Raw genomic sequence first — 24,401 nt, 5'->3', positions numbered from 1 at the left:
GCCCGGCGGTTAAAGGGCCCGGCGGAGACACTGCCCAGGGGAGGGGCCGCGCCGCGCCGCCCCCGCCCACGGAGCGGCCCACGGGCGGGGCGGCGGCCCCGAGTGACTGACCCCCGTTCCCTCCCGCAGCGCTGCTCCGCGGCCGGGTCGGGAGCCTCACGGCTGCTCCCAGACTACCCGGGTACACGCCCCCGGCACGCCGGGCAGTGCCCTTCAGGGACCCCCCCACCTCTCAGCGCTGTGCCCAGTGTCCCCTGCCAGCCCCCCGGAACCGTCCCCCCCACTCCCACAGCTGTGACCTCCAGGAACTCCCCCTCCTCCTACAGCTGTGACCCACAGGGACCCCCCCCCCCACCTCTCAGCGCTGTGCCCAGTGTCCCCTGCCACTCCCCCGGAACCGTCCCCCCCACTCCCACAGCTGTGACCCCCCCAGGAACTCCCCCTCTTCCCACGGCTGTGACCCCCAGGAACTCCCCCTCTTCCCACGGCTGTGACCCACAGGGACCCCTCACCTCTCAGCGCTGTGCCCAGTGTCCCCTGCCACTCCCCCGGAACCATCCCCCCACTCCCACAGCTGTGACCCCCCAGGAACTCCCCCTCCTCCCACGGCTGTGACCCACAGGGACCCCCCACCTCTCAGCGCTGTGCCCAGTGTCCCCTGCCACTCCCCCGGAACCATCCCCCCCACTCCCACAGCTGTGACCCCCCAGGAACTCCCCCTCTTCCCACGGCTGTGACCCACAGGGACCCCTCACCTCTCAGCGCTGTGCCCAGTGTCCCCTGCCAACCCCTAGGAACCATTCCCCCTCCTCCCACGGCTGTGACCCCCAGGAACTCCCCCTCCTCCCACGGCTGTGACCCCCAGGGACCCCTCACCTCTCAGCGCTGTGCCCAGTGTCCCCTGCCAACCCCTAGGAACCATTCCCCCTCCTCCCACGGCTGTGACCCCCGGGAACTCCCCTTCTCCTACAGCTGTGACCCACAGGAACTCCCCCTCTTCCCACGGCTGTGACCCACAGGGACCCCTCACCTCTCAGCGCTGTGCCCAGTGTCCCCTGCCACTCCCCCGGAACCATCCCCCCACTCCCACAGCTGTGACCCCCCAGGAACTCCCCCTCTTCCCACGGCTGTGACCCACAGGGACCCCCCACCTCTCAGCGCTGTGCCCAGTGTCCTCTGCCACCCCCCCGGAACCGTCCCCCCCACTCCCACAGCTGTGACCCCCCCAGGAACTCCCCCTCTTCCCACGGCTGTGACCCCCAGGGACCCCTCACCTCTCAGCGCTGTGCCTAGTGCCCCCTGCCAACCCCTAGGAACCATTCCCCCTCCTCCCACGGCTGTGACCCACAGGAACTCCCCCTCTTCCCACGGCTGTGACCCACAGGGACCCCCCACCTCTCAGCGCTGTGCCCAGTGTCCCCTGCCACTCCCCGGAACTGTTCCCCCTCCTCCCACGGCTGTGACCCACAGGGACCCCCCACCTCTCAGCGCTGTGCCCAGTGTCCCCTGCCAGCCCCCCCCGAACTGTTCCCCTTCTTCCCATGGCTGTGACCCAAAGGTACCCCCCCAATCTCTCAGCGCTGTGCCCAATGTCCCCTGCCAGCCCCCTGGGAACCATTCCCCCTTCTCCCATGGCTGTGACCCCCAGAGGCCCCCCCACCTCTCAGCGCTGTGCCCAATGTCCCTTGTCAGCCCATGGGAACCATCCCCTCCCAGGGCTGTGACCCTCTAGGGCCCTCTCAGAGGGTGATGCCCCCTCCCAGGAACCTATCACCCCATATCACCTCCAAGGACCCCTGAGAGCTCTTCCCCCACACCCTGGGGCAATTCATCACTTCCCCCATATTGTGAACTCGCCCCTCCTCCCATGATTTCTAGGGAATCATCCACCTTCCTCCCACACTGGGACCGTCCTGCCCCCCAACACCTTTGGAAAATGCCCCTCTCCTCCACACTGGGAATAACCCTCACCCCCTCCACCAGCACCTCTAGCAAATGCTCCCCTGTCTTGCACTCTCGCCTCTGACTCATCCAGCATTGCCCCCAACTCATCCCCAGAACTCCAGGGAAATTTTCACCTTACCTTCCCCCATGACTCACCCAGCATTCCTGGAAAATGACCCCCCCCCCCTTCCATTGGGCACCTACCCCTTCCACCTTATTCCTAAGACACCCAGCAACCCCCCACTGGGAGCCCTTCAGTACAATGCCCCAAACTCCCTTCCTAAGGAGCACTGTCTGGACCCCTTCTCTAGCTCTTAGCCCACACAGACTTCCTGGGAAACGCCTCATTGTTCAGCTGCTGGGGGACCCTCATTCACCCTTTCCCATATCTTCTATCCTACCCCATCTCTACACAGAACCACTTCCAAGATAAGCCAATCTACCGCCTGGGTAGCAAGTGGCTCCTGCTAATCACAGTGGCTCAAGTGCCTGATAAGATATAGGGCAGCACAGAGCAGTCATAGGCAGTCCAATGACAAAGTCAACTCAGTAGGAAATAACCACCTGAATTTATTTATTTGTTTCTCTCCCTAAGAGTGGTAACATCACAAAGATACCAGCAACCTGGTGGAGAAACTGCTTTCTTCTTCTCATGCCCAAACCAATAGGATGCAAGTAAAGCCTACATATGCAAGTTAAGACATGTTGGCCTGGAGTTTGGGAATATTTGTAATAGCAAGTTTTGTGTTAAAGATGAAAGGAAGAAGCTTACAGGCGATGTCTCCTGTAGAAATGTTACAGTAGTACCACCTCAACTCTGCCACTGAAGTGCAGACACTTACTGCAGAGTCAGAAGAGGTTCTTCTGTTGCTTTAATGAATCCATGTCTCTGAGAGGCAGTAGCTAGTTTGACAGAAGAATTCTCCCATGTACAGGCAGTCCCCGGGTTACGTACAAGATAGGGACTGTAGGTTTGTTCTTAAGTTGAATCTGTATGTAAGTCGGAACTGGCGTCCAGATTCAGACACTGCTGAAACTGACCGCCAGTTCTGACTTACATACAGAATCAACTTAAGAACCCCAGGCGTCCCCAAGTCAGCTGCTGCTGAAACTGATCAGCAGCTGATTCCAGGAAGCCCGGGGCAGAGCAACTCTGCCTGGGGCTTCCTGTAGTCAGCGCTGGTCAGTTTCAGCAGAAGCTGACTTGGGGACGCCTGGGGCAGAGCAGCTGGGGTGCTACTGGACCAACCCAGCAGCACCCCATCTGCTCTGCCCCAGATGTCCTGATTCAGCCGCTGCTGAAACTGACCAGCAGCGGCTGAATCAAGACCTGGGGCAGAGCAGCTGGGGTGCTGCCGGGTTGGTCCAGTAGTGCCCACGGGCGCTGCAGGACCAATCGGCAGCGCCCCAGCTGCTCTGCCCCAGAGTCCAAAACAAAAGCCTGGTCTGCTGGGGGGGGGAGCACACTAGCTGCGCCCCCCCCCCCCCAGCAGACCAGGGACACGGGGAGCAGAGCCGCAGCGGCAGTGGGGTGCCACGCCTCTGAGGCTTTGCTCTAGCAAAGCCTCAGAGGCAGGGACCCCGCCACGGCTGCGGCTTCAGTCTGGGTGCCTGTGGTCTGCTGGGGACGGCCCCCAGCAGACCACAGGCACCCGGACTGAAGCCGCAGCCGCGGGGGGTCCCGCGCCTCTGAGGTTTTGCCAGAGCAAAGCCTCAGAGGCGCGGGGAACCGCCGCTGCTGCCGCTTCAGTCAAAGCGGCAGCAGCGGCGGTTCCCCACGCCTCTGAGGCTTTGCTCTGGCAAAGCCTCAGAGGCGCGGGACCCCCCGCGGCTGCGGCTTCAGTCCGGGTGCCTGTGGTCTGCTGGGGACCGTCCCCAGCAGACCACAGGCACCGGGTCTCAAGGGGCAGCAGCAGCGGTTCCCGCGCTTCTGAGGCTTTGCTCTGGCAAAGCCTCAGAAGCGCGGGAACCCGCCCGGTGCCCCTGGTCTGCTGGAGACGGTCTCCAGCAGACCAGGGGCACCGGAGCAGCTTACGAACGGGGCTTTCTCGCCCCGACTTCCGGGGCGAGAAAGCTCCGTTCGTAAGTGCGGATCCGACATAAGTCGGATCCGCGTAAGTCGGGGACTGCCTGTACATAGCAGTGTCTAGTGGGGGCTTTGGTTGTCTTAATTATGTCCCTCAGTGTGTGAAATTTTTCACAGCTGTTGCCCCTGAACGATGTGGTGAAGCTGACATAACTTTGTAGTGCAGACCAGCCCCTAAATTGTAAACTCTCTGAGGCAGAAAGAATCTTCATGTTCTTTGTGTTTGTACAGTGCCAAGCACAATAGTGCCCTTGGCTTCTAGGCACTATGGCAACATAGATGATGATACTAATAATTTCAAGCCAAAAGTATTACTCACAAGCTAAAATTATAATAATTTATCATTATAACAACATGTTTTCATGGGCAAATGCAACTTCTTGAGCACCTTTTACTGTCAGTGTCCTAATTCTGCAGTTTGAGCAGAGCTGGTTTATATTTTTCAAACTACAGGTTTGTTGTTATTGTTGAAAAATGTCCTTTTTTCTAACACAATTAGGGTTGCCAGGTGTCCAGTTTTGAACCAGAGAGTCCAGTATCTGAGCTTTCTGTTTGGAAAACAAATTGAGAAGATATAAATGTCTGGTATTTTCTATATAAGATGTAATGTAGATTGTGATGTAATGTCAAGTGTGTCAGGTATTTTTGTTGAAACCATCTGATAATCCTAAACACAATTTTTTTTTCAAAATATGATCAATGTTACTTAACCCCTTGGGAGGAGACATTAATCTCACTGAGGGCCTTGCAGGGGCATCACCCAAAGGTGTGGGGGAATTGTAATGATAATATTTTGTTTTGTTTTTTTCTGAATTTTTATAAAAGTTTGGAAAACACTTCCAAAATGGTTATTGAAATTTGATTAGTGAAAAATGGAATTTTAGGGGGAAGACTCACCCAATACCACAACATAAAAAGTTAAAAACAGCCTAATTTTGAATGCTGAAATGTAAACCACTTTGGAATTTGGAATTTTTTCAGGAAAACAGGTTTACATTTTTCAACTAGGTCTAGTTTTAAGAACATACCCAATAAGAAGAAAAATGGAGAAGTGGGATACCAGGTAGCATTTTTACTGTCACAAATCTTTAGCCAGATCTTCATGAGTTATATGCAGTGATAAAGAGCAAGACTTTGTATGCAAAATGTGACAGGCCATTCAGTAATGGAGTGTCCTGCCAAGAGCAAATTCAACAAGCTCTGTAGTTTGCACTGGTTGCCTCTTGGTTTGTGGGTGACATTTAAATCTCACATTTCTTCCAAGGACAAACCACTGCAGAGGTGCTCAAGCTGAATCCCTGCTGGTATATACAAGAGCAAGTTGCTGGCATAGTGCTCTGTGTGAGGGCTCCGCAGCTTAGGAATTCATTCTCTTCTTGGTCCAAAAAAATAAGTCGAATTTAAATACCTGAGCACACAGCACAACTCATCTTTTTTCCCTGTGTATGTGAAAATTGTGGGAGGTGGTCAGGGGGTTTGGGCTTTTCAAATATCTTGGGTTGCTGGTAATGAGTTAAATTGTACCAATGTGCCTGAGATATATTAGGACAGTGTTTCTCAAAGTGGGCCACAGGCCTGTTTTGGGAAAGCTGCTAGCAGGCCCGCACTGCTTTGTTTACCTAAGGGTCCATAGTCACAGAGTCTCGCAGCTCCCATTGGATCCAGTTTACTGTTTCCAGCCAAGGGAAGCCACCAGAAGTGGTGTGGCCTGGGCTGCTGCTTCCCACAGCTCCCCTTGACTGGAAACAGTGAACTGGAACCAATTCCATGGCTATGGAGCCGTTAACAAACAAAGTGGCATAGGCTCACAAGCGGCTTTCCCAAAGCTGGCCCGTGGCCCACTTTGAGAAACACTGTGTTAGGGTATTCATTTTGTTGTCCTGTGAAGTTACATCAAGGGCCCTTAGAATGTAGAGTAGGTGTCTCTTTTGGCATTTGTATAAACCTAAATAAAATACATAATTAATTAAATTAAATGAATCCTGGCTTTTGAAAGGGATAGACAGGATGCTCTAGGTCTTTCTGTCTTGAACTGCTATGATCGTGTGTAAAGAAATGTGTCAATGATATAGATTAATAGAGAAATAGACTCAGACTTGAGACCCTCCTTCAAGCATTGTTTTTCATGTCTCTTGAGTTCTGGTTTCCTCTTTACAAAAATGTGTCATCTATTAATTGATGTTTGTACAGCACTGTGGAACTGTTTATAAAAGTGGATCTAAGTGGCCCGTTATTGTGTGTGTGTGTCTGTATGTGAGCTTGTGTATGTGTTTTTTAAGTATATATCTTGCTTCCCAAGATTCTCCACTCGCTCTTAAGTCTCCTAGTCACACTAATCAGTGGAGTTGTCTCGTCTCCTCTGACAGCTTGTGGATGATGAATGAGACTCAGTCAAGGCAAAGGTCACACGGTGACCTGCTCCCAGAATTGCCACTGTCAGGTCTCCCGCAGTGACTTGGTTGGATCCAGGGTGTTATTACTGCGGTCTTTCTTGTCTCCATCCAAAGTCCAATAAACATGACCATTAGTGAGAACATTTGAGTACTGATGGTCATTTAAATGTCCACATTTAATGAGACAATTCACATCTTAACTAGACTGTCATCAGGCTAGGTACTTGGATGGCTCCTATTCCCATAAGAGCTCATCTCTAGCCACAAACATCAACAAATTTATTCTCATAACAACATTCCCAGAGGAAGTAGTAGTAGTAGTAGTATCTCATTTTTTACAGATGGCGAGCTGAGATGCAAAGTGACTAAACCAGGGCAGGAACTGAATTAAACTCTTCTAAGACCTATCTTTACTTGCCAGTGTTGTCTGCTATATCTAGATTGGTTTGACTATTTTTCTTAATAATGTCTGTAATGCAATGAATGCCTATGGTGCTTTACAAACAGAGAAGATACTCTCCATGACCCAAAGTGTTTACTGTCTAAATCAGGTACAAGCAATTGGACAAGATGTACGATACAGCTCCATGAAATGAAACAGTCAAAAGAATGATACAGGCAAAATACAGTCACCTGGGGTCAGATATTTTAGCTGGTCTTATGCAGAAAATCAAACATCATGGCTTTCCTTTCTGGCCTTAAAATCTATGAATCTTTGCCTCAGTACAGCAAGTCCTTTGTAATGTGCAGCCTTCCTCCACAGTTAGGCACTGAAGCAAGACCTGCTGCCTCCATAGAAGGCCACTTGCCTAATTCATCTGAAACAATTTAGCTATTGTATCTTACATAAAACTTACTGCCCATCATGGAACTGGTTATTTGACTTAGGGAAGAAGTAAGATATTTAAAGTCACAATGAACAAGAATATATTTTCAGAAAAAGGACTACCTTTTTATTGAACCTTTACAAAACAAAATAAATATCAGAAAGGGCTTCCTTGCTGTGTTTACTTTGAGGGGTCTTTTTGGTGTTGCAAGTTAATTTTCAAAACAAAAGCAATGGGAAAGACAGTGGCAGATCATACTAGTGATCTCAGTTGGAAAAGATGTTAATTACCCTACTCTGAACCTCATGCATATGCTAAGTGCTTAAATAACACAATGAAAAGCACATACATAATAGCCTCTTTAAATAGATCAAAGTAGGACCAGGCAAGGATAGTTGACTTAAGTGGCCTAATATTAATCACAAGAAATGGTATGTGCTTCTCCAGCTGTGGCACATCTAATAAACTTGGGCTTCTATAATGATTTCAGGAAGATCAATTATATAGATATACTAGAAGATTTACTCAGAATTGCTCGGGTCCTTAATTCTAATAAGTTTTGTTTTTCTTCATTTCTCTGGAGTGGGGCTATGGATGAGGGATTCCATATGTAGGCTGCCCTCCAGCCCTCTCTCACCACAGCAGTTTTGGGCCAGGTAAGAAGTGCCTCTCTAGGCTGCTCAGTTGCAGTGGGCACAGCCTGGGAAGGGGGGTGCATGTCCCCTGGCTGGGGGATAGACAGACACACAAGTAGACAAATTATCTGAAATATATAGTAGATAGCTGTCTCTTGCTCCACCTCTGCCCCCTGCTGGCCCAATGGGGTTATAACTGTCCTAGTCCCTATCTCTAGCTCCTTGCTGTACTCCTGTGCTCATTCTACAATATAACTGTTCCTCCTATCAGACCCCTCCTTTTCAGTTTATGAGAAACAATCAAATTTCAGGCACAGCCAAACCCTTACCTTGCTTTAAGTTATGACATATTAACTCTAGGTTTGCTGCTGGATGCTGAGTGAATTTGGTGGCTTTATCTCTTATGGTTTAGGAGGAGTTCTTGAACAAATGGTCTCTCTCTCTCTCTCTCTCTCTCTCACTCACACTCACACTCACACTCACACTCACACTCACACTCACACTCACACTCACACTCACACTCACACTCACACTCACACTCACACTCACACTCACACACACAAAGTTTCTAAAATATATAGTAGGTCAGATGGAATTGGTCAAGTGGGAAGAGCCCTGTAATCCTCACTGAATTACATCACCTATCTCAGAAGGAAGATGGGCTGCTCTGGGTTTTATAGGATTTAATTGATGGTTCCTCATTCCACGAGGAGTAACAGTTAATTGGAACTAAGGACTTAGTTCGAATTAACGTTTGACTGCTGCATGTAGCTGCGGGCAGTTAATTTGGACTAGTGGGATTTAAAAATGGTGACCGGATGGGAACATGCAAATAAAGCCCAGGATATTTAAATCCCGGGCTTCATTTGCAAGTTCGAACTAGGGGGCTAGTGTAGACATACCCATAGACTCATAGCCTTTAAGAGCAGAAGGGACCATCATGATCATCTATTCAGACCTCCTACAGATTGTAGGGCACAGACTCTTACCCAACACTCCTGTAACAGATCGATAGCCTCTGGCTATATTACTTAAGGACTCAAATAATTATTTAAAGACTTCAGAGGTTACAGAAAATGCATCAAGTCAGAAGCTCAGACGCTAAGCCACATGAAGTGCAACATGCAATATATGATTTGTACACAATGAAGTGCACTAACAGCAAGGCTCTCAGAAAGCTTCTAGAAATGTTATACAGAAAGGATACCAAACTGCCTTATCTCTTGTATCAAAACCATAAAAAAATGTGGGTATTCCATTGAAAGCAATGAGGAGATTGAGTTTATTATGACCCACCAGTTTCATCTTGGAGCAGTGGCTTCTTCCCTTTTGCTTTTTCCATTTTAATGTTAAGGGCAAGAAGTAAAATGGTGTCTTCACATAACCAGAGACAAAGGGAAACCTACTCTTAGATGCATAGAAGTGCACAGATGATGTCTTGCCTGGTTATACTCATATGTGCAATAGCACAGTGACTTGTAGCAAAGCTGACTGCTACTTGCACAAGCCAACAACAAGTTTCTAGAGACTGAATAAATTGAGAACTTGCTTTTTATTTCAAGTGCCATGTGTTTGGGAAGAAATCGTCTTGTGACAGCAATCATGCACAATGACTGCCTGCTTGCTTATGCTTCATCACACCTTGCTCTCATGTATGTATACTTTATTGATCTTGTGGCTCCATTTCATCACTTTGCAGTGGCACTCTGATCTATATACAACACTAGAAGACTGGAGGGGCATGCACAGGGACGGGAGGATGGCTTGAGATTAGAGGTGGGTGGGGCCTGGCATGGGGCTGGGACCGTGCAGGCCTCCTTCTGGCATTCCTGGGCCTGGTCCACAGGCAAGGACTACTATAGAGGCCTCCTGCTGGTGCTCCCTGGGCCTGACCCAGAGTTCAGGGGGGCATGCAGGACCCCCTTCCCCCCCAGCATTCCCTGGGCTCAGGCCAGGGCTGCTGGGGGAATGCACAGGCTTGCTGGCCACAGCCACACTGGGTGGCCCGGTGGTGCAGGGGGGAGGGGTAATGGCTCTGAGAATACATTTTTCTATGATAGGTTACATCAGAATGGCCATACTGAGTTAGACCAAAAGTCCATCCAGACCAGTACCCTGTCTGCAAACAGTGGCCAATGCCAGATGTCCTAGAGGGAGTGAACTGAACAGGTACTCATCAAGCGATCTCTCTCCTGCCATCCATTTCCACCCTCTGACAAACAGAAGGTAGGGATACTATTCCTTACCCATACTGGCTAATAGCCATTAATGGATTTAACTTCCATGAATTTATCTAGTTCTCTTTTAAACCTTTTTATAGTCCTAACCTTCACAACCTCCTCAGGCAAGGAGTTCCACAGAATGACTATACACTGTGTGAAGAAGAACTTCCTTTTATTTGTTTTAAACCTGCTGCCCATTAGTTTCATTTGGTGGCCCCTAGTTCTTATATTATGGGAACAAGTAAATAACTTTTCCTTATTCACTTTCTCCACACCACTGATGATTTTATATACCTCTATCATATCCCCCCCCTGCCCCCCCCCCCCCGTCTCCTCTTTTCTAAGCTGGAAAGTCCCCATCTCTTTAATCTCTCCTCATATGGGACCCATTCCAAACCCCTAATCATTTTAGGGGCCTTTCTCTGAACCTTTTCTAATGCCAGTATATCTTTTTTGAGATGAGGAGACCACATCTGTACACAGTATTCAACATTTGGGCGTACCATGAATTTATATAGAGCAATAAGATATTCTCCATCTTATTCTCTATCCCTTTTTTAATAATTCCTAATATCCTGTTTACTTTTTTGACTACTTCTGCACATTGCATGGACATCTTAAGAGAACTGTCCATGATGACTCTAAGATCTCTTTCCTGATTAGTTGTAGCTAAATTAGCCCCCATCATATTGTATGTATAGTTAGGGTTATTTTTTCCAATGTGCATTACTTTACATTTATCCACATTACATTTCATTTGTCATTCAGACCAGTCTGCTTTGGTCTTAACTACCTTGGGCAGTTTAGTATCGTCTGCAAACTTTGCCACCTCACTGTTTACTCCTTTCTCCAGATCATTTATGAATAAGTTGAATTGGATTGGTCCTAAGGGAACACCACTAGTTACCCCTCTCCATTTTGAAATTTTACCATTTATTCCTATTCTTTGTTTCCTGTCTTTTAACCAGTTCTCAGTCCAAGAAAGGATCATCCCTCTTTTCCCATGACAACTTAAATTATGTAAGAGCCTTTGGTGAGGGACCTTGTCTAACTACTGGATCCCCCTTGTCCACATGTTTGTTGACCTCTTCAGAGAACTCTAATAGATTAGTAATACATGATTTTCCTTTACAGAAACCATGTTGACTTTTGCCCAACAAATTATGTTCTTCTATGTGTTTGACAATTTTATTCTCTACTATTGTTTCAGACTAATTTGACCGGTACTAACGTTAGACTTACCGTTCTGTAATTGCCGGGATCGCCTCTAGAGCCCTTTTTAAATATTGGTGTTACATTAGCTATCTTCCAGTCATTGGGTACAGAAGCTAATTGAAAGGATAGGTTACAAACCATAGATAATAGTTCTGCAATTTCACATTTGAGTTCTTTCAGAACTCTTGGGTGAATGCCATCTGGTCCCGGTGACTTGTTACTGTTAAGTTTATCAATTAATTCCAAAACCTCCTCTAATGACACTTCAATCTGTGACAAGTCCTCAGATTTGTCATCTACAAAGGACGGGTCAGGTTTGGGAATCACCCTAACATTGTCAGCCGTGAAGACTGAAGCAAAGAATTCATTTAGTTTCTCCACAATGACTTTATCATCTTTAAGTGCTCCTTTTGTATCTTGATCGTCCAGGGGCCCCACTGGTTGTTTAGCAGGCTTCCTGCTTCTGATGTACTTAAAAACATTGTATTATTACCTTTTGAGTTTTTGGCCAGCTGTTCTTCAACTCCTTTTTGGCTTTTCTTATTACATTTTTACACTTAATTTGGCAGTGTTTATGCTCCTTTCTATTTACCTCACTATGATTTGACTTCCACTTTTTAAAAGATGCCTTTTTATCTCTCACTGCTTCTTTTACATAGTTGTTAAACCACAGTTGTTCTTTTTTAGTTCTTCTACTATGTGTTTTAATTTGGGGTATACATTTAAGTTGGGCCTCTGTTATGGTGTCTTTGAAAAGTGTCCATGCAGCTTCACACCAGGCAGGCAAGTCACCATACGGTTCTTCCGGTCATTGCAAACCCAGCTATCTACATTTCTAATGATGGAATCTCTCATTACTAACACCTGCCTTTTCCTAATGACTGGAGTTCCCTCCCCCGGAGAGGTAACCTCAGTGCGAGAGGATACCCCAACATCTGGAAGTAAGGTCCCAACTGTGGGAAGGTTTTCCTCTGCTCCCGTTGACTGCTCTCCTTCCCTGAGCCTTTCATCCTCCTTGACAGCACAGAGGCTATCTGACCGGAGGTGGGACAATTCTACAGTGTCCTGGAAAGCCTCATCAGCATACCTCTCTGCCTCCTCCGGTCCTCCTGTTCAGCCACCCTGGCCTCCAAAGCCCGTACACGGTCTCTGAGGGCCAGGAGCTCCTTGCACCTAATGTACACATACGCCACCCGCCCATAGGGTGGGTAATCATACATGTTACACTGAGTGCAATAAACAGGATAGCCTCCACTCTGCTGCTGGACTTCTGCCTGCATTCTCTCCTACAGCTACCTAGGTTATTGATAGGGTTTTTAGTTAAATCAAGAAGTTTTGATTAAAACCTTTAAATTAAACTATAAAGAATGACAAGTGTACCTTGGCCCCTTCCCACTCCCCTTCTCAGCCAATGAACAGAGGCTTCTAGATTTCAAACCTTTAGAAGCTCGCAGCTTACAACTGCCGGCCACAGCACATACTCCTTCAAACAAACAAACAAACAAAGAAAAACAAACCAAACAGACAAACACAAGCTCAGCACACAGCAAGTAACTCCCAAATACCCAAATACACACTACAGACAGCCACTTACCTCAAAGATCCCGTATTTGCTCCTCCTCTACCCGGAGAACTCCCTCTCAAAACTCCCTGTTTGCTGCCCCTGTTCACAAAGCTCCCTGGTTGCTGACTCACTGCTTTATAAAGCCCCACATGGTTGGCATGGTGCTGCCTGCATGGAAGTCCAAAGTCTAATGAAGGGAGTGATTCAGTACCTTTCTAACGATGATGCAGATCATCCATATGAGAGATACTTTTTGGCAGGCCTGAAGAATGTGTAATAGGGATGCAGGTGAGTTGCTGCATCTCCTGCAGGACCCCACATTTGAGAGTTGCAAGAGAAACAGCCTGCTTCTCTGATTAATGCAATTGTGGTCCTACACTCCCACAAATAAAAGAGGTTAAGGCTGTGTACATTTGTTGGCATACCTCAATTTCACCAGGGATTAGTGCCTATTTGTGGAATTTAAGCAGTGTACCAGCCTTGTCCTGACCCTTTATACAGAAGTGAATTTCATATTAGGAGGTCATAAAATCCCATTCCTCATTCAAAGGAGTAATTTCCAATCATCTCTCAAGGCCAGATCTCTTTATTTTGATTGAGCAGGACATTTCTCCCAGAGTGCTCTCACTGAAATCCTTGGGGCTGCTTGTGAAGAATCCTTCATACTGCTCAATGTGAACAAGGCTAGTCATTTGGTCTTGGGTGTGCTTTTAACATATATGCTGTTTGACTGCTTCACTCCTCTCCTTCCCCCTCCCGCCGCCCTTGTTATTCTGCCATTTTATGCTGTAAATTCCTTGTGGCAGGAAAAGCCTTTGATTATAGTCCTGAACATATCTCAATCAGTAGTGCCCCAATTTTGACTGGAACCTCTAAGTGACACGGCAATATAAATAGTAAATAATTCAGCTGAGTTTGGATGCATAGTGTAAACCCCGTGGGTGGCAGTGAACGATGAAAGATTATAAAGTCATGGTAAATTAGCTGGCTTCCTTAACTGTTCATTAGCTTGACTCCACGGGAACAGATTTTAGTCATTACATTTTCTCTTAATTAACATTTTAAAATATAAATTTCCCTAGGTATGCTTTTTTTTTTTTTTTTAATGAGCTATAGAAGTTTAACCTGGCCTTGGCATCTCAGATCTGCAGGAGGGGAACCCTGCTGAGACATACCTTATAAGCCTCAGCAGAGCAGCCTCCTCTCCTTCAATTAGCAAGTCTATGTGTGTGGGTGAGGGTGGAGGTTCTGTTTGTCTATAGTATGGGGGAGTGTAGAAAACTGGGAGGCTTTTATCTACACCTTGTCCCTGTCTCTATCTGTCCATGTCCTCTGCAGATGCACCCCATATTCCTCTTCTGATTCCCTGACCTCACTTCTTTCCATTCAAGAGTAGGAAGCATGGTTCTGTGGGCCCCCTGTACTCCTAACCCGGTTCCTGTCTCACCACTTTATTGTGGTCTCATTTGCCTCTGGCTCAGCTCAATAATTGGAGTGTGGAAGTCTGTTTATATTTGCTCTTGTACACTTTAAACCAACTTTTGTTCTTCTTTCAATCTCTGACCAATCCCACACCTTAAGATATGAAAAAAACCCTATCCTCAGCAAGAACAGCAAATCCAATGTGAACGTTTTGGTCAAGCTGTTATTCAGATCCAAGCAGCCAAAAAGCATTAGAACATCTTAAAAATAAAATAAATTACAGCTACATTGTCAAAACATGATAATTTTGAAACTTGCTGTCTGATTTTTATGATATTTGCCTGGAAACCTCTACCCTGTAAAGAGATGCAATACGTCATTTTTAAAAATCACTTTCTGTTTGGGAAAATGAGTGAGTTACAATTTGAAAACCTGATTCAACGGAGAGCAAATTTCAGTCTGAACTATGAGACCAATACTGATCCTCCATATCATCACTTTTATTCTAAACTGCTACTTTCATTTACTTATAACTTTTACAAAGATTAACCTTTTGGGTTTACATTTCCTAAGCTTGATCTTAGCTTAAAGGTTTATTAATTTTTTGGAAATAATAAATATTTTTCATCTAAGAAAATTGTTAAAAGACTTTTTTACACTCAGATAACTCAGAAATAGTTTGGTTTTATAACTTCAAATTTAGCGTGTACAGTGTGTAATCTTGGAGGAATGTACATTTTGCCTTGATTGAAAAACTTTTGTTTTGTAATCCCAAATCAGTCTGGAAGTTTGGAAATAATAGAGCATGCTCAGGCTGTTATTCAACATTGGAAAGACAAATTGAATTAAATGTATTTTATAAGTCATGTGTCATTTTGAAAATTTGCACTGATCTTCCACAGATTCTTTTCCAGCTGGATCTTCCTGTTTCCCATTTTTAGTTGATCACATAGGCGTTTCATTGGCTACATCCCGTGCATTTGTTCCTCTTTGTACATGTTGTACTTGAAAGTCCCTCTGTAGCATTTCAGCTCAGCCTTCTTGTAACTCATGACCAATAAACCCAGCTATTATTCAGCTCATCTTTAGAATGGAGCTGTCACTCAGCTCCCCTATGGCACAGAGTGAGAAGTACTAGTTTCTTTGAAAGCATTAGACACTGCTTCACCTCTAAATACATTACTTATAGAAATCACTTACAGTACTTAAACACATTATTAGACTTTGTCCATGTCTCTTTTACAGACTTCTGCTGGCATAGCTGTGTCAGCCAGGGGTGTGAGGAGCTGAAATCTCTGACTGCCAGTAGAAGCCCCTAGAATACAGTTATATTAGCAAAACTCTGCTTTTACTGGTACAGTTTGTTTTGCTTGGAGGATGAGATGGGGTTGTTAGTGGTGGTGTTGGATTAAGCAAAAGTGTTCCCTGTAAAAGTTGCATTCTCATTAGCACTGCAGCACATTGCTGGTGCAGAATACTTGTCTAGTTATACAGCAAAGTGCTCCTACTGTAGGCATGGCCTTTGAATATCAAGTTAGGCTACATATACATCTTATAGTAAATGGTAGATTAGAGGCCTGATTCATCAATATGCTTCAGTTGCTTTGCACCGCTCCACGGATGCAAAGCAGACGTAGACTAGTTTAACTGGCCAGTTACTCAAGGTTTCCGGATGCTTTGTGTCACTCGAGTAGTGCAAAGTACTCAGGACATGTCAGTGAATCTTTACATGAACTGTTTTCTCCTAAAAAAAAAAGAATGTGAGCTAGCATGTACATTGTAGTTACATTACAGTCTATAGTAACATGCCACGCGTGGCTGAAACTAACCTTTTTAAATATCACAGTCAGGTGGTATGTTGCTCTCTGGGGAAGAATGTTGTGCCTCTGCCCACAGCTTAGGTGAGCTATACTCATACACTCCCTTTCTGGATTTATGAATATGCAAATCAGCAACTTGATGTAGTTTTAAACTGTATCCCTTACGAATGGAAACTATAGGCCTGATTCTCCTTTACAAGAAACCCTATTTACACTGGCCTGGCACTGCAAGGTAGCCTTAACATAAGTATAAATTACTAGAAAACTTACTCTACATTGCTGGGGTCCTTCAGGGCAGTGGGCTGGGAGTGTGTGTGCGGGGGGGGGGGGGGGAGCGTGCAGGAGTTAAGAAAGCAGCTTTAGGATGTTTGGGGCTCAGGAAAGGGGGCTGAAGGTTGCAGGAGTCAGGTTTGGAGGGGTGAGGGTGCAGGGCAGAGGGGGTGCAGGAGTCAAGACAGAGTTGGGAGGTGTGAGACTCAGAAGGGGTTGGAGTACAAGAGTCAGGGCAGGAGATTGGATGTGGGGGGCTCAGAGCAGGGGATGGGGATGTGTGGGGTATAGGAGTCAAAGGAGGTTGGATGGGGGCTCAGAGCAGGGGTGGTGTGTAGGAATCAGGGCACAGAGTTGGGAGGTATGTGGTGGGGGGGTTCAAGGCAGTGTGTGGGGAGGCAGGCAGCTGCTCCCCAGGGGCAGGGCTAGTGTGGCGAAGGCTGTGCTAACCAGCTGGTGGCTGCTCCCTGGGGCTGAGGTGCTTGCTGCCCCCTATAGTCACTCTGGAGTATGACTATCAGCTAGGGTTGCCAGGTATCCGGTTTTGAACCGGGCAGTCCAGTATTTGAGCTTTCTGTTCGTGAAACAAATTGAGAAAATATAAACGAGAAAATATAAATGTCCGGTATTTTCTAAATAAGATGTAATGTAGATTGTGATGTAATGTCAAGTGTGTCCGGTATTTTTGTTGAAACCATCTGGCAACCTTACTATCAGCACCATCCCTTTTGCATTCCAGGCCCAACCATTGTCCTGGCCTAACCAAATCCTGACCTTGTTTTAAGTTATGATAAAGAGAAACTGCATAGCAAATTTGTTGTCTGAGCTCTTACCATTTAGGAGGATTTCTTGAACAAACTCAGATGGACAGATAGACAGATACACACAACCTCTCTCAAATATATATTGAAAGCCCCTTTAAAGTTCCAGAATGGCATAAGTGAACCTGAGTGCAAATGAGGATCAGGGCCAGAATTTTTCAATTCCATAGGCAATGGGATGGTCCAATTTATAGAAATTTGTTCATTCACAGGTAAGCCATTTCAAACACAGTCTTTGAATTCCAGACATTGCCAGACTATATTCTTCCCCTCTGTTCTTGGATTGTTTATCTTTTTGTAATGCCCTGTCTGTCCCTGGATGGCCATTCTCTGAAATTTTAAGGCCTGGTGTCATAAATAAGAGCTGCTAAGGAGAGCCTGACTTACCTGAAGAGTGAGGAAAGGGTTAAACAACTGGAGATGCACCAAGGGAAGGGGATCAGGCAGTCAGCCAATAAAAATGCAGATAGGAATTTCAAACCGGGACAAAGGGTTTTTTCTCTCTCTTTGTTTTGAAATGAAAGCAGTTTCTCCCAAGTATTAGGGGAGATGAGAGAAGCTGTCTCTCTCCAAGAACGGACTTCTTGAAATGTGTAAGTAGTAAAAGTTTAGATAGTCCATCAGGGTTTATTGTTTTCCTTGTTTGGGGGTTTGGAAATCATGTCTGAGCTGGCTAATTGTTTTTCTTTTTTGTAACTAAGGATTACAGCCCAGGGACTTTCCCTGAGTCTATGTCTCTTCATGGCTATTTACCACCTAGTCTATTTACTATGCTTGCAACAGTAGTTTTGTTTTGATAATAAAAGAGTTTTTCTTTTGTTTTGATTAACCGGTATTGGTTTATTGTTGTGTCCTTAGGGTTATGTGCCCAGTTACCGGGGCAGAGTCCATTGTTCTCTGTGGATTCCCTCTGTTTGTTTTTCCAACTCCAAGCAAAACGGAGGTTGGGGCAGGGGGAAAATCTTTACCTTAGGTAGGGGATTCACAAGTGATCTCTTCCCTGGAAAAGGGTTTATTTTATATCTTTTTAAGTATACTTGGGTGGTGGCAGCGAATTTTTATTTATCTTTTTTTCTTGGATCTCAGGAAAACTGAGACTAGATAAGCTTGTCTCTGGAAGTGTCAGAGACAGGTTTTACAGAGTTTATTCTGCTAGCTGGCCCCCCATATGTGCACGCAGCATGTCAGTTGGGGGATTGATCCGTGATACCTGGTCTTTGGGAACTGATACAAACCATTTCAGTTAGGAGGTATGGTCTTTTACTAATACCGTTATACTGGTGTAACCCCTACTGTGGGTGCAGTCAAACTGGTACAAAGGTGCCTTATTAATATATATTACTCCCCTTTTCCTATATAAATAACTATGCTTGTATAAGGCATTTTATACCAATATCGTTCAGACCATGCTACTGGTTTGTACCACTTTAACTTTTCTGATATTAAAATGGCTCAATTTTTGTGTTAAAACAAACCCTTAGACTTGATGTTAGGTTCTGAATAGGACTGGTTTGACCAGTTTTGGACCAACATCTAATTAGCATTAAATTGGTAAATTAATCTTCCAGTTCACTGTTACACCCACTCTATGCTAGAGACTTTTGGTCTTTACAAAACTCGTTCCAAGCACACTTTGAGAACACTTTGTAGAGCCACAGATTGCTGGTTACCCCTTTGTGTGTTCACAAAAGGCACAGAATCTTTCACAACTATTCCATGTGCTTTGTAACTGCACTAACTCCAAACAAGTCTGGTTAAAAAAATTCTAAAAAACTGTTTGTTTTGAGCTGTTATTGGTGTTAAGACGGAAAGGCAGCATAGGAGCTGCAGCTGTGCAAATCCTGTTGGTCCTTCAGATATGCCTGTGTGCCTCTGACAATTCAGAGTCCTGGCCTCAACTTGCTGCCAAGAACATCTTTGCCTAGAGCTGGGCTCCTCAACTTTGGAAGTCCCGGGGCTCACAATGATACAGCACATACCGAGGGCTGCAACTTAAGTGTGGTTGCATATACATACACATTTATATGCAAATATATGCAAATAGCTTCTTTTACACTGATGGGCATGAATACAAAGATTAAGGAAAGACTACACAACACACGGGCCCCATTTAAGTCAGTTCTGCTCATATTAGTAAAATGCAATATTTACCCAATTTCCACCCATATGACAGCACTTTTAATGAGTAATGACAGTCCAGGAACGTAACTACTAAAACATATCAACAGAAAACCATTATATAGATTACTTTTTTTATTTTGGCTCCCAAATGCAGGCTGCATGTTGAGCCCCATATAAATCCAAACCGCACCAAGGGCCGCAAACCAACAGGCCACATGTGGCCCACGGGCCGTGTGTTGAGTAGCCCTGGCTTAGAACCTCCATTCCCATTCAAGACAGGTTTCACAGCACCTGATGAGTTATTCAGTAGCTCTCATCTTTGCCTACTACCCTAATCTCCCATTCTGGACAGAGCAGCCAAAGAAGTAATTGACTAGTCTTGATTCTGCCCAGCACCAGCATGGGGATTAAAGCAGGGCGCAAACAATTATTAAACTCCTTCTTTAAGTTCCCAATTAAAAACATATTTCTATTACCCCAACTTATTTCTAAAAACAATCTAGCATAGAGGGTCTAATGGTCCACAGTGTGGTAAAATACAGACAGATGACAGATTATGGGCCATGAGTCATTTTACAACAACTCTGTACTCACCTTGCACACATGCAGCTAATTACACAAGGTGCCAGTTGGTAAAGAATCAGGCCCATAATTTGTCATCTGTCTGTATTTTAGCTTTTGATATAGTATTGATCAGTCCAGCATTTTCACAGTGCAAAGCATTTTGGCAGGAAAGGCACAATTGTAAGATTATATTATTATTGTATCACACACAATTGTGTGTGGAATAATCTCTCATTCTGAAACAGTGACATTTATAGTTGTAGCCTGACAAAATGTCTAATAACCTTTGGATCCATGCAGGGAGGTTACAAAATAAGAAGTGTGTTTGTGAAGTCTGATGTTTATGTTTGTATTTTTCACAGGCATTTTTAATTCCCCAGGGAGTCTTTCAAGGGGCCAAAATAACATGAGAACTGATATTATTGTGGTACTTCAGTTCCTGGGTGGTGGAAATAATGCAAGATGTCCAGGTCATTTTTTGACCCCAGTTTTTTTTAAGTGTCAGAAAATGAATACAAATACAGAGAAATCTGTGTTTTAACCGAAATGTAAAGACCAAGAAACAAACCCTCTCATTAGCCAAAGAGAGAATTTGTAGGCTACAATTGCCAGTGATGTTGTATGAAAGGGGCCGGGCTTTGGCAGAAAGAGGTGGGGTTAGAGGTTAGTTTCCCTCATCCATCCCTTCAATGCCACCTGGACAGTGTCACACAGGACTTCAGTGATGATTTAAAGGCCTCAGGCTCCAGTTGCTGTTGCCATGGTGAATCTGTCCTGGACCTTTTTAAATTGCTGAGCCCCAGGACAACTACCCCCCAATTGGCAGCCCTGAGAAAAATACAGAGAACACAAACTAAGATGTTACAATAACTTTGTAGACTTCAATCTAGTTTGTGATAGCATTTGACAGTAAGGCCGTGTCCAGACTCAGGGGTTTTTTCGGGAAAAGTAGCCTTTTCCCGAAAAAACTTCCCCTGCGTCCAGACTCAAGCCGCGTTCTTTCGAAATTATTTCGAAAGAATGCGGCTTTTCTTTCGATGGCGGTAAACCTCAATTTACGAGGAAGAACGCCTTCTTTCGAAAGTTCCTCTTTCGAAAGAAGGCGTTCTTCAATGTAAAGAGGCCGTCTTCGAAAGAGAGCATCCAGACTCGCTGGGTGCTCTCTTTCGAAAAAGTGGATTTCTCTTTCAAAAGATCCGCCTGCAGTCTAGACGCGATCTTTTGAAAGAGGCTCTTTCAAAAGATGCTTTCGAAAGAGCCTCTTTCGAAAGAAGCCTGCAGTCTAGACATAGCCCAACAGTGGTGGCATGTCTTGAAAATGTATGTCACCCCCAACCAAATAAATAGAGAGAAAACAACTACAGCAAGTTGATAAGTATGATGAGAGCAGACATGAAGTGGACAAACTACTTTTTTTTTTTTAAAAAAGACAGGAATGCATGTTATCACCAGATTTGTTCAACTTGGTATTGATAGCAGTATTGAGGGTGGCAAATGAAATGAGATAATTCACTGCCCTCTTATACAACATCACTTAACTTAGACATGGATGATATTGACCATATAGCATTGTCCAAGGAAGACATACAGAGAATAACTGACAAGGTAGACCAGGAAAACTGAAAATTTGGACTGACAATCAATATGAAGAAGACAATAAACATGGCAACTGGAAGACATGAGTTAAAGATCAGTCAAAGACAAAGAAGTAGAACAAGAGGAAAATTGCATGTATATTGGAAAGCTAGTATTGAAGTATGGGAACTGTGACTATATGATACAAGAAGAATCCTACTAGCTGCTACTGTATTTGGAAAACCCTGCAACATTTGAATGATTAAAAACATTTTAAGACAACTGCTGTGCTGGTATTGTTGTATAGGTCAGAGTGTATGGGGAAAGCCAATGTAGTACAGAAATGCACTAGCTGAGGGGAATATTGAGAGTGCTAAGACAACAGAAGATTTAAAAAGGGATAAGAAAACAGCTTGAGCAAGAAATTATACTGTTAGGCTGTGTCTACATTGGCACCCTTTTCCGGAAAAGGGATGCTAATCAGACCAGTCGGAATTGCAAATGCCGCGGGGGATTTAAATATCCCCCGCAGCATTTGCATGAACATGGCTGCCACTTTTTTCTGGCTCGGGGCTTTGCTGGAGAAAAGCGCCAGTCTAGACGGGATCTTTCGGAAAATAAAGCCTTTTCCGGAAGATCCCTTATTTCTGATTTTAAGAGGGCTCTGCCCATGACACAGAGGAAGAGGAGGAGGATGGCCAGGAGCCGCAGGAGTCTGGAGGGAGCATGCCCTGCACCCAGGACCCCCGAGCCATCCCAGCAAGCCTGTTGCCAGTGTCATCCGAGGCCAGGGAGTCCTCGACATGTGAGTGCCATCACTGTCCCCTTATGCAGGGTGGGGGGGAAAGGAGAGGGAACCCAGGGACCATGCATGTAGGCCTTGCTGACCATGGAGCATGCAGCAACCTGTGCATGTGCCATGCTAGCCAGGGCATGTAGCCCCGGTTGGCTGCCACACAGGGGCCTTGGCCTGTTACTCACACACATGTATGTATGAAGGCACATGACATGCTCCTGACTCTGGGGACGGACACTGCACGATGCCCTCCCTCCAGAAGCCCCCTCTACACAGAGGCAGGACACATCTTCCCTTCCTCCCGCCCACACCCACACTATATACAGCACAGGGGGATAGCTCACACTCCAGGGATAGCAGGACATGATGGTGCAGAGACCTGCCATGCTCACCTTGCAGAGCGGGGCTGGGCTTCATCCACTGTGTCCCCACTTCTCATGTTTCTCCATAGCCGCAGCAGCTGCGAGTGCAGGGCGCCCCACCCCGCCCAGGATATCCTCCCACACCCGGGCCAGCAGGCTCACCCGGAACCAGGAGGAGTACCAGTGGCAGCACCTGGGGTTACTGTGAAGACAGGTTTGCAGCCACGAGCACTGGGTGCATGAAGACCCAGCTTGCAGGAGAGCTCACAGGAACTGCTTGATTGACCAGGGCTGTGCTATTCACGACCGCCTGCAGACCCTGATGCAGAGATTGCTGCCTGCTGCCACTCCAGCCCCTGCAGCTGCCCCAGCAGTCACTCCTCCTCTCACTCCTGCTCTCCCTCCCTCTTTTTCCTCCCCCCCATCCTTCATACCCGCTCCTCACCTAGGGACACCGAGGCCCTTGCACTCACAGTGCTAGGAAATAGGTGGACCTGCAAGACCCCCAACCCTGAGCTTCTCCTCCCCCTTATTCCCTTTGCCTCCCCCTTCCAGCTTCCTCCTCCCAGGTTTCCCCCTCCCCTCTCCCACCCTCACCCCAGTTATGGTCAGTTTGTTATTGGCAACACATGTGTTTTTGTTTTACATGAGGAAGGGGGTTAGGGAGGGGAAAGTGGAAGAAATTGAGGGTGGAATAAGGCACAAGGCCCCAGTGGGGCACGCCAGGGAGACTTCACTCCTCCTCTGGGTGGAAGCTCTCCTGCAGGGCCTCCTGGATATGGACAGCCCCCCAATGGGCCTCCCAGCTGGCAGCCGTGCGGGGCTGCGCATAGAGGCCAGCCAAGTGGTCGGCCTCTGCCATCCAGCCTGGCAGGAAAGCCTCCCCTTTCCTCTTGCACAAATTATGCAGCACACAACATGCTGCCACCATGTGCGCAATATTCCGCTCGGAGAGGTCCAGGTGGGTGAGGAGGCATCTAAAACAGGCCTGCAACTGGCCAAACGCCCCCTCCATCACGATGCGGGCCCTGCCGAGGTTGGCATTAAAGGCCTATCAGGAGGGGTTGTGGTGTCCTGTGTAGGGTTTCATCAGCCAGAGTTGTAGGGGCTAGGCCACATCCCCCACCAGGCACGTCCATGTCCACGTCCCCGACCCTGATGTGGTTGGGGAAGAAAGTCTCGGCCTGCAGCCTTTGGCACACGGAAGAGTTGCGGTAAACCCGCGCGTCGTGTGCTTTGCCGGACCAGCCCAAGGAGTGACCCACCCTTGCAATCCTGGCCACCGCGGGCAGTCCATAGTGTGGCTAGGAGAAAACAAACCCTCCCGGGGAGGGGACTTGCACCACTTCCCGCCTTTTCCCTAGGGTATCACATCCCCTCCTTGCAACCCCTCCTCCTGACAAAGTGGCCGGTGATTGCCATACCTGCATGAGCACTGCTCCGACGGTGGCTCTCCCCAAGCCGAACTGGTTGCCGACGGATCGATAGCTATCTGGCTTGGAGAGCTTCCAGAGGGTGATGGCCACTGACTTGTGGAGGGGAATGGCGGGCCTCATGTGCATGTCCCGCTCACAGAGCTCAAGGAAGGTGTCCTTCATCCTGAAGTTCTGGGTCCATTGTTGGGCTCCGCAGTGCTCCAGGTCGATGTGGTCCCACCAGTCGCTGCTGGTGTCCAGGCACCAGATGCGGCAGGAAACGCTGGCGTCCAGCTGCTGCTCCTCCCCGGTCCCCACAGGGGTCTGGAAGAGGGCCTGGGGGTTGTGC

The 24,401-nt window shown here is 46.7% G+C and overlaps 1 long non-coding RNA gene across 1 annotated transcript; it reads left to right on the top strand.

Moving 5' to 3' along the window:
• Positions 1–17,670: 17,670 nt before the first annotated feature.
• On the top strand, positions 17,671–23,242 carry LOC142826561 (uncharacterized). Its single transcript, XR_012900769.2, has 3 exons — positions 17,671–17,812; positions 22,138–22,284; positions 22,727–23,242. It is a non-coding gene; the product is annotated as an uncharacterized LOC142826561 (long non-coding RNA).
• Positions 23,243–24,401: the final 1,159 nt, after the last annotated feature.

This window comes from Pelodiscus sinensis, chromosome 1 (assembly GCF_052426305.1).
Source record: "Pelodiscus sinensis isolate ZL-2025 chromosome 1, ASM5242630v1, whole genome shotgun sequence".
NCBI lineage: Eukaryota > Metazoa > Chordata > Testudines > Trionychidae > Pelodiscus > Pelodiscus sinensis.
The sequence above is the reverse complement of the archived record's forward strand: the minus strand, read 5'-3'. Positions and strand labels throughout refer to the sequence as shown.